We start from the raw sequence: 8951 nt of genomic DNA, 5'->3' as shown, positions 1-8951 counted from the left end.
CTAAATCCAAATCCTGTCTCATCTAATGAGGTAGAAGAGATTGGAAATGGTTTAATTTTGCCCTTTTCTTTCCTCATCTTGACAAAAAACAATTTCTGTTTTCTAGTCATTCTTTTTATTTGTTACCTCCATCTCCAAGTATATGAATATGCTTCAGTCAAATCTGAATTTAATTTCTCTGTTTAATTTTATGTTTATATACTCTCTTATTTATCATGCTCAGTAAAACTAACTAGGGCCAACTCATAGTATGATGCTTTCTAGATGTTATTCCCACCCCAACCCCCATCCATATATTTTTTTGTAGATGGAAAAAAGCAAGGAAAAAACCCAAAGGTTTTTGGTATAAAAAAGAAATCAGCTTGGAGACAATAAGCTTAGCTCACAATATTTTCAAGCTAGGGATAAATGCCATTTCTACATTCTTTCATTTTTCTGCAAAGTTTAATAAAATATTTTTTAAAAAAAATTTAAAAATGAAAATATAAATACTTATAGAATTATTGAATTTATAACTTGTTTCCAAGTTTCAAACATCTGTTGATCACTTCTTAAATTTTACATAATCAAATAACTACAAATAACTTTACGTTTTACATAATAATAAACATGATTACATAAAACTTTTACATAATCAAATAACTACAAATAACTTTTCTTTCAGTCCCTTTCAAACTGTCTTTAGCAAGATACTAATTCAAGATGCTATTAAAATTATGCATATAGAACCATTTTTAAAAAGTTAACAAGAAGTAGGGAAAATGTATAACTACTGAAGTAACCCTTACCAATTAACCTTGCCACCCTTTGCTCTGAGCAATAAAATTAAAGGGAGAAGTCAGAATGGAATAAGTGCATCATTTTCATTTAAGTTTTATTCTGAAAAATTAGAATTAAGTTACTCTCTAGTAAAGCCTCTTAATAAACTTGATTTCCCCCTTAAGGAACAGAAAAACAGTTTAAGTCACAAATAGGTTTCTTAGTCTCTTAGGAAGAGTCTTCCATATGACATTTCAGTTTCATTCTCCCAATTCACTTCCTTTTTCTATAAAGAGATTCTTCAAAGTCCTCCTTTACTTATTATTCTGATCTTCAATCTAATGCTGAGATAAGTCCTAGAAGAAGTACAACTCCCAAGGTCTTCGCAATTTAAGCCTCCTTGGAGACAATTAGCCCAGCTTTGCCAAAAGTACTATCACATTTGTAACACTAACTTGAATATATGAGGCAAATTTACAAAATGGGCCATGCATTCACAATCATTATCCACTTAAAAGATGACAGTTATGAAATTCCTTGTGTTTATGCAGTTAGAGAGCACAGCTTTTATTGGGTTTACTGCTTTGACATTGCTCTCTCTCCCTCTTCCATTTTCTCTTAAAACACCCTTAAGATATGAACAAAGAGACCCCAGGAGACATAAAGATAGTATTAATCACTGTTATTTGTGAGAACTAATACAAAATCCAGCAGTTTCATTAACAGAAAAAAAAATTAAAAAGCACAAATTCAGATGAGGGTATAGCTAGAGAGGTTATTTCTCAGCATACCTACTACTGTTGGGACAAACACTCCTAATAAACAACACATAGTAACAAAAATCTCCCAGTTAACCCATTTAGATAGAATTCATCTAACTGTCTTAAGGTTACTGCAGATTTGGCAAGCACTGTATTTTTCACTGGCCCTGCTGTAGCCATGGGACTACTTATACTTCTCTTATTCTCCTCAAGAGTACTGAAGTTTCAAGTTATTAGTTTCCTGTCTTCCCAAACCTGAAAGAAACATAAATCTCAGAGGCTGTGGTCAGCTAACTCTGCCAACTCTGCCAGTTGTTATACATGCATAAAATAACTTGGTCAATAAACATGAGTTGCTTGCTGAAGGTTCTCAGTTATACAGAGAGGCAATAGAAGGGTTTTTTTCCTTAATTAAAATTTAATACAATTCTATTAAAATGAAAGTCATTTTACACATAAAAATAATGGAGTTTAAAATACATGTAAAAAATTTAATATCGAAACAATAATATTGATATGTTGAATGGTTTTAAGTTTTGGTACAAAGTTTTCTTTGGCTTTATTTTTCAAAATCTGGTATGTCTGATGCAATGCTATTAATCTTTTTTTTTTTATTATTTCAAATACTTATTAATCTGTCTATCTCACTTCCTCACTCCTTCAATAAAAAAATAAATAAAATGTCCTTAACAACTACTTGTATATGATTGTTTTGAAATGCATTTAACCTATGCCAAGAAGTAGCACAAAGACACATTAGCTCCAAGTATTGTGGGGAAGCAAGGGAGGAGGGAATCAAGCTTCATTAAGATTTACTTGTTGGGACATAGGTAGAAGTTTTTCAAAACCTTTGATGTTACAGCCCAATGACTTAGAATATCACTCAGCCAATTTACAGCATTCTCATTTACAAAGTCTGAATTGCCATATGATTAAACTAGGACTGGTAAGATATTTCCCAAGTATGTCTCCCTAATAATTTTCTATATTAGATTTGTTTGTACAATTTTTAAGTTTTATATAGTCAAAACTATCCAGTTCATTTCCTTTAATCCTTTGCTTTGAGTATAAGTTCATGAATTCTCCTTATCCATGCATAAGAAATCAAGCTTCCTTATTCCCCCATTTTTAAATGATGTAACTTTTTTTTAATATACATCATGTTTGGTAACATTAATTTTTTCTCTTTCAAGTTGCATTAAAATAGTTGCTAAAGAGGATTATAGCTCCCTCTGAATTTTTCAGGTGTTGTTATTTTTATTTTCTTTTTTTTTTTTTCCTCATTTAAGTGCATAGGCTTATTTTATTGGCCATGAGGTGTCTTTGTATGAATCATATGTGCAACATAATGCTTATAGAAAAAAAAAAAAAAAGGTTAAAAAAGGTCTTTTAAATTGCGGTCTTTCACAGCTCTCAGTTACTCTGAGGCAGTGACCATTCAAATTAAAGGAAGATAAGAAATGAGGCAAAGAATGGGGTCTATTACCTAGTTAAAAAAAAAAAAAAATCAGTCTGGGAGTGGAGAATATTCAGGGTTACAGGCCATAACAAACAACAACAGCAACAACAATAAAAGTTATTTATTCTCACTCTGAGTCATCAGGACACAAATAATAACTAAATGAGGCTTGGGCTGGGGCCTATTGTTAGCCATTCAATGAGAGTCAGAGGAAAGAAGGAAGGAAGGAAGGAAGGAAGGAAGGAAGGAAGGAAGGAAGGAAGGAAGGAAGGAAGGAAGGAAGGAAGGAAGGAAGGAAGGAAGGAAGGAAGGAAGGAAGGAAGGAAGGAAAGAAGGAAGGAAGGAAGGAAGGAAGGAACCCTGAAACTCTAAAACTACTTGAAGGAGAAAATCTCCTACAACTGTCTCAGTTAGAGACTGCCCCAAGGTATCAGACAAAGTTGTTTAGGGGTTGGTGGGGTTGGTTCAGTCCTGAGCTAAAAGAATTCCAACCCTATTGAATTAAAAAGACTCATTCAATTCTAATTCCAGCTCAAGTTGAAATCCAGCTTGTAGATGAAAAGAGCCAACTTGGAACTCCACCCACTAGCCCAGCTCCCATGGAGCAGGCTTAGCTTGTAGCTAAAAACTTTCTTATAAAAAAACCCAGCAATTAAAAATCAATTTCTTTGCAGAGGTACTGACATGCCAGGCTATGCCATGTTATGCCAAGGAAACCTCTGCCCACTGGAATAATATTCTCTTCCAGTGTTACTTACCCTCTCTTTATCCTCACCTATTTCCCTACCAAGACTTATGCCCCTCTGTCAGGATCTCTCTACTAGAAACTTTACTTCTTTGTCAGACTTTGCTTCTAAGGAATTCAGCCTTTCTATTCTTGCATAGTAAAAACTGATTTCCCAAAGTGAATAATAAACCTCTTTTATCAGTCTAGACTTTTCAGGTTTGTAAATTTCTTTACAGAAAATCTCTGCTCTGCCAGAAGGGGGTTCTCTAAAACTCCCTACCCTTGTACCAAATCCCAAGGGGGTGTAGGGGAGCCATATCTTTCCTTTGGGTTCTCTGTACCCCAAACCTGCCACTATTATCATATCATTTAACTCCTTGACCACCAGGAACCCTAATCTCATTTTGGTTCCCTAAATCTAAACCTTATCATTTGATTCCCTGACAAAGGGAACCCTAAAACCAAACCTTATTAGAAGGAAGGAAGGAAGGAAGCAAGCAAGGAAGGAAGGAAGGAAGGAAGGAAGGAAGGAAGGAAGAAAGGAAGGAAGGAAGAAAGGAAGGAAGGAAGGAAGCAAGGAAGGAAGGAAGGAAGCAAGGAAGGAAGGAAGGAAGGAAAGAAGTGATGAGGACAAAATGATGAGGCTCTAAGAACAGATGGGTCATTCCTTCCTGGCTGTTTGATTACCTCTGTCCCTCCTTCTTCCCAAAGTACCAAGGCCGGGTTTAGGGAATGAATTCACTACTCAATGCTGTGTTAAAATAAAGTCTTTATTGATTAGTAAAGGGATAAACAGGCAATTGGTCTCCAGGGAGAAAGGTCAGACTGTTTGAAAGGGGCGCCACAGTAAAAAAGCTGGCGGGCACAAGTGCAATGAATAGAATTTTGGAGATTCATTTTATACACAAGCAAAATCATAAAATAGAGTTTGTATTTGAAAAGGACTTTTCTGCTTTCTTAGGATATAGAGATGTTTGTATATATCAAAGAGGTTCTTGAGAGACTTGTAAATAAGACAGGAATTCCTCTTAAGGATGTAAAATTCTATTAATCATTTGTGTCTCAGGTCCTTTGACCTCTTCTAAGACAGGAGTTCTCTGTTAATTATTTGCATGCTGGGCTATCTCTTTTGACCTCTTCAGAAGAAAGGAAGAAAGGAAGGAAGGAAAGAAGGAAGGAAGGAAGGAAGGAAGGAAGGAAGGAAGGAAGGAAGGAAGGAAGGAAGGAAGGAAGGAAGGAAGGAAGGAAGGAAGGAAGGAGGAAGGGAGGGAGGAAGGGAGGGAAGGAGGCAGAAAAGAAGAAAGAAAGGAAGGAAAGAAGAGAGGAAGGAAGGGAGGGAGGAAGGAACAAATGAACAAGGGAGGAAAGAAAGGAGCGAGGGAGGAAGTAAGAAAGGGAAGGAAGAAGAAAGGAAGAAAGGAAGAGAGAGAAAGAGGAAGTAAAGAAGGAAAGGAGGAAGGAAGGACAGGAAGAAAGGAAGGAAGAGAGGGAGGGAGGGAGGTGGGAAGGAAGGAAGAGAAGGGGGAAGAATGGAAGGAGAGAAGGAACTGTGTTGCTCAAATGGAACTGTTCAGTTGAGTTTGTAATGCTAGAGAAACTGAGGCAAGATAAAGATTAGAGAATTTTAAATATTTTAATAATTGGAGAGTTTAATTGACTGGACAGGAAAGTATCCAATGGTGAATGGAAGAATGCCAAACCCTTTTATGCCTTTCAAACAAAGAAAAAAGAGCGGGGAAAGTTCTTACAGAACCTTTTGATCAGGTTGGAGAGAGACAATAAAGTCTTAGTAAAAAGCCAGAATCAGGATGTTTGATAAAACAGAAGTAAGGATGTCAGTTGAAGTATCTGGGATGGTCTTATCTCTTGTAATATTTTAGAGGGGCAGTGTCATAAATTCTTTGAAGGTAGAAGGAGCTAGGAGCCAGGATGTTTGATCTGCTCCTCATCTCCCATTGACAATTTATAACCTTAGAGCAAATGGTCCTCAGTCTTAATGAACCAGGGGTGGCTTACAACTTAAGGGGATTGAGACAGAACAGTTAAGTGAGATAGAACAATTCAGGGAAACTCAGTCAGAATAATAAGGGAAAACTAATTCAGGGAAACTGAGGTAGAACAGCTCAAAGAGACTGTGGAATAACAAGTTATCTTCAGAGTACTCATAAGTTGTTGTTTGTCCTTCATTCTTGAAGAGAACCATGACATCAGAAAGGTGATTTAATGACTTGCCACTGAATTGGATTTAAATGAATGAGAGTTGTATAAAATCATCAGTTTCATTCTCTCCTCAGGGACCATCTAAGGTGTAGTTGCAACTTTTAGATCAAGATGACTAGAGATGGCCCCAAAATCTAATAAATGCAGCCACTAATGAATGCCGCCCTCTCCTCCTAAGTTTAAAGAATAAATACTCATGTTCATAAATAATTTTTAAAATTAAACATGTAATTTGACAATGGATACTTGACAGTTAATATAGCTATGTAGACAGATAATGTATTGAGAATTATCAGTAATCACTAAGAAATGCAAAGGCTATTTTTAGGATTTAAAAGGAAAAAAAAAAACAAAACATTAACTAAGTTGAAAGAGTAGTGCAACATAATTCTTTTGAATGCTGCTTTGATTTTAAGTTTAAAAAAAATTCTTCACTTTGTAATCACCATAATCAATTAAGGTTAGCATTGACTATTGCCAGAAAAAAACGATATATCTGGCAGGAATACCTCATCCAATTCCCACATAAGCATATTTAGGCTATAAGAATACTACAGACTGAGAGGCACCCATTATTATTACTTCTCACCTGGGAGAATAGGAAGGGAACTATTCATATTATATCTGCTTCATAGCAACTCCCTGTGAATAAGACCCTACTTGAAATTTGCTATCGAGACAATAAGAGCTTAGATTCCAGTTGTAGAAGTAGTTGGATGCTTAACTATGGGTTTTGCAATGTCATAGGGAATTATTACCTCATTCTTCTGCTTTGAATGGTGGGGATACTACTAAAATTTTCTGTATTGTAGTTGGGGGCAGCAGTAGCTAGAAGTGGATAGAATGGTAAGCCTAGAGTAAGGGAGACCTCAATTAAAATCTTGTCTGTATATTAACTTTGTGATCTTGTGCAAGTCACCTAAAGTATATTTGCTTCAATTTCTTCAACCTTAACATATGAATCATAATAGCTGTTTCCCAGGGGGAGTGTAAAGATCAAAAATATTTATAAAATGTTTAACACATGATAGAAATTATAGAAATGTTAGTTATTATTATTATTATTATTATTATTATTATTATTATTATTATTATTATTATTATTCTGCATACACTTACACATACTCATTTGTTTTTCTTTTTTGGTACAGTTTTTTTTTGTTGTTGTTTTTGTTTTGCCTAGTATTTTATAAAATTCAATGGACCAGACAATAAGATATCCAGTCAGATTTTTTTATGAACATTTTAGCTATTCTAATAGAATTTAGCTCCTTTGGAATAGTTGCTTTAAAAATGTTGGTATTTTCCAATTCAGTACAATATCATGTTTGCATTTTTAAAAAATCTGAAAGATGAACTTCAAAGAGGAATTGCTTTGTCCTGCCACAACATTCTTCATAAGCATTTCTCATGGAACATTATCTCCTACATTAAACTGGAGCACTCAATTGTAAAAACAGAATATAGCCTTTGCAAATGTTCACAATTAAAACAAAGCAGTTTCTGCAAAACAAAATAAATTTAAGAATAAACAGAAGAATTTCTCAGACCAACATAATTGAATTTTAGTTTTCTTATGACTTTCAGCATGTTTATATTAAGGTCAATCAGACATATTAGATTAAATAGCCTTTGATGACCTCTCATTCATGTTGCAATAATTAATAACAAACCTTTGTCATCCCCCCTTTCTACACAAAGATTATAATAAACTCTGAAACAATTTCCAAATACAGATCAAAAGCAGGAACAGACCTAAGAATCATTTAGTCAAATCATTCATTGTACAAAGATCTAGTAAGTGATTTGTCCAGAGGTACAAGGCAGTATTGGCTACCTGAGAAACACCTACAGAGTTCAATATGGGCAAGCCCTTTTCTTAGATTATGGAAAATTAGAGGTATTACTCTGGAATACTCAGGATTACCCAAAATTCCAAAAGCAAAGCCCAAAATGCCAAAATTTAAATAACATGTTACTTATGACATGCAATGCAATAGAAATACTTCATTGACCTGTGTCTTTTGCACAAATCTGGAACTGAGAAAGGCCTCCTACCACTGTTTTCTATTGTGTCCAAATTTTTATATAAAAGATCATCATTAGTAGGCAAAGCATATTTTGATGTAGAGGCCACTTCATTATGCCTTTATGCTTGTCTTCAGAGTCAATCTTTTCCCATAGAAATTCCCCTTTACTGGAAACTACAAAAAACTGGATGTATTAAAAAAAAGGAAGAGAGTTGATTCTGATTTCATTAGGCATCCATGTGGCAACAGTATTTGGATTCAGAAAATATGCATTTAACAAGACATTTTTCGATTTGTAAAACAGCGGGGACTCTGGAGGTGAGGGAGGAATCAACTAGATGATCTCTAATGTCTCTTTGTACTCTAAATCCACTCTTCTGCTTAATCCTCCTTTCACAGAAAATTTTCACTAGATATATGACAAAAATTTTAAGTAACAAATTACTGTACCCAATGGGCTTAGAAAATTTCCACATGAAATTAGACCTTTAAAAATGTCAGAAACAGTTACAATGATTAACGAAAAAAAGCATTTTAATAGCTCATAATATTTTACAATGACAATTGATATAATATGGCTCAAATAATTTATGCAGATTATACAATTTAATCTTGTCATTTTCTCACTGTATAATATATTGTACAAGCTTTAAAGTATATACTTTATATACTATCCTACTTTTTTAATATTAACCTAAGAAATCATGAAAATCTGAATTGAAGCAAACCTCTAAAACAAGATATGATTCTCAGCAATTCATTAAAAATCTCTTATGTTATGCAACTATCTTAAGAAAAAAAAACTCAGAGAAGATACTGAACTGCATTAGTAGATGGGATTTATTAAACCTGTAGTTTTCTATACCAATGAAACACTAAATGTCACTTACTACTTATATGACACTGAACAAATCACTCAGTCTTGTGTTGGTTTTAGTAAAAGGAGAGGATGGATGAGAATCAGTGGTGTAAAACTCAAAAATAGTCATAGTGAT

The sequence above is a fragment of the Sminthopsis crassicaudata genome, chromosome 3 (assembly GCF_048593235.1).
Source record: "Sminthopsis crassicaudata isolate SCR6 chromosome 3, ASM4859323v1, whole genome shotgun sequence".
Lineage (NCBI taxonomy): Eukaryota > Metazoa > Chordata > Mammalia > Dasyuromorphia > Dasyuridae > Sminthopsis > Sminthopsis crassicaudata.
The sequence above is the reverse complement of the archived record's forward strand: the minus strand, read 5'-3'. Positions refer to the sequence as shown.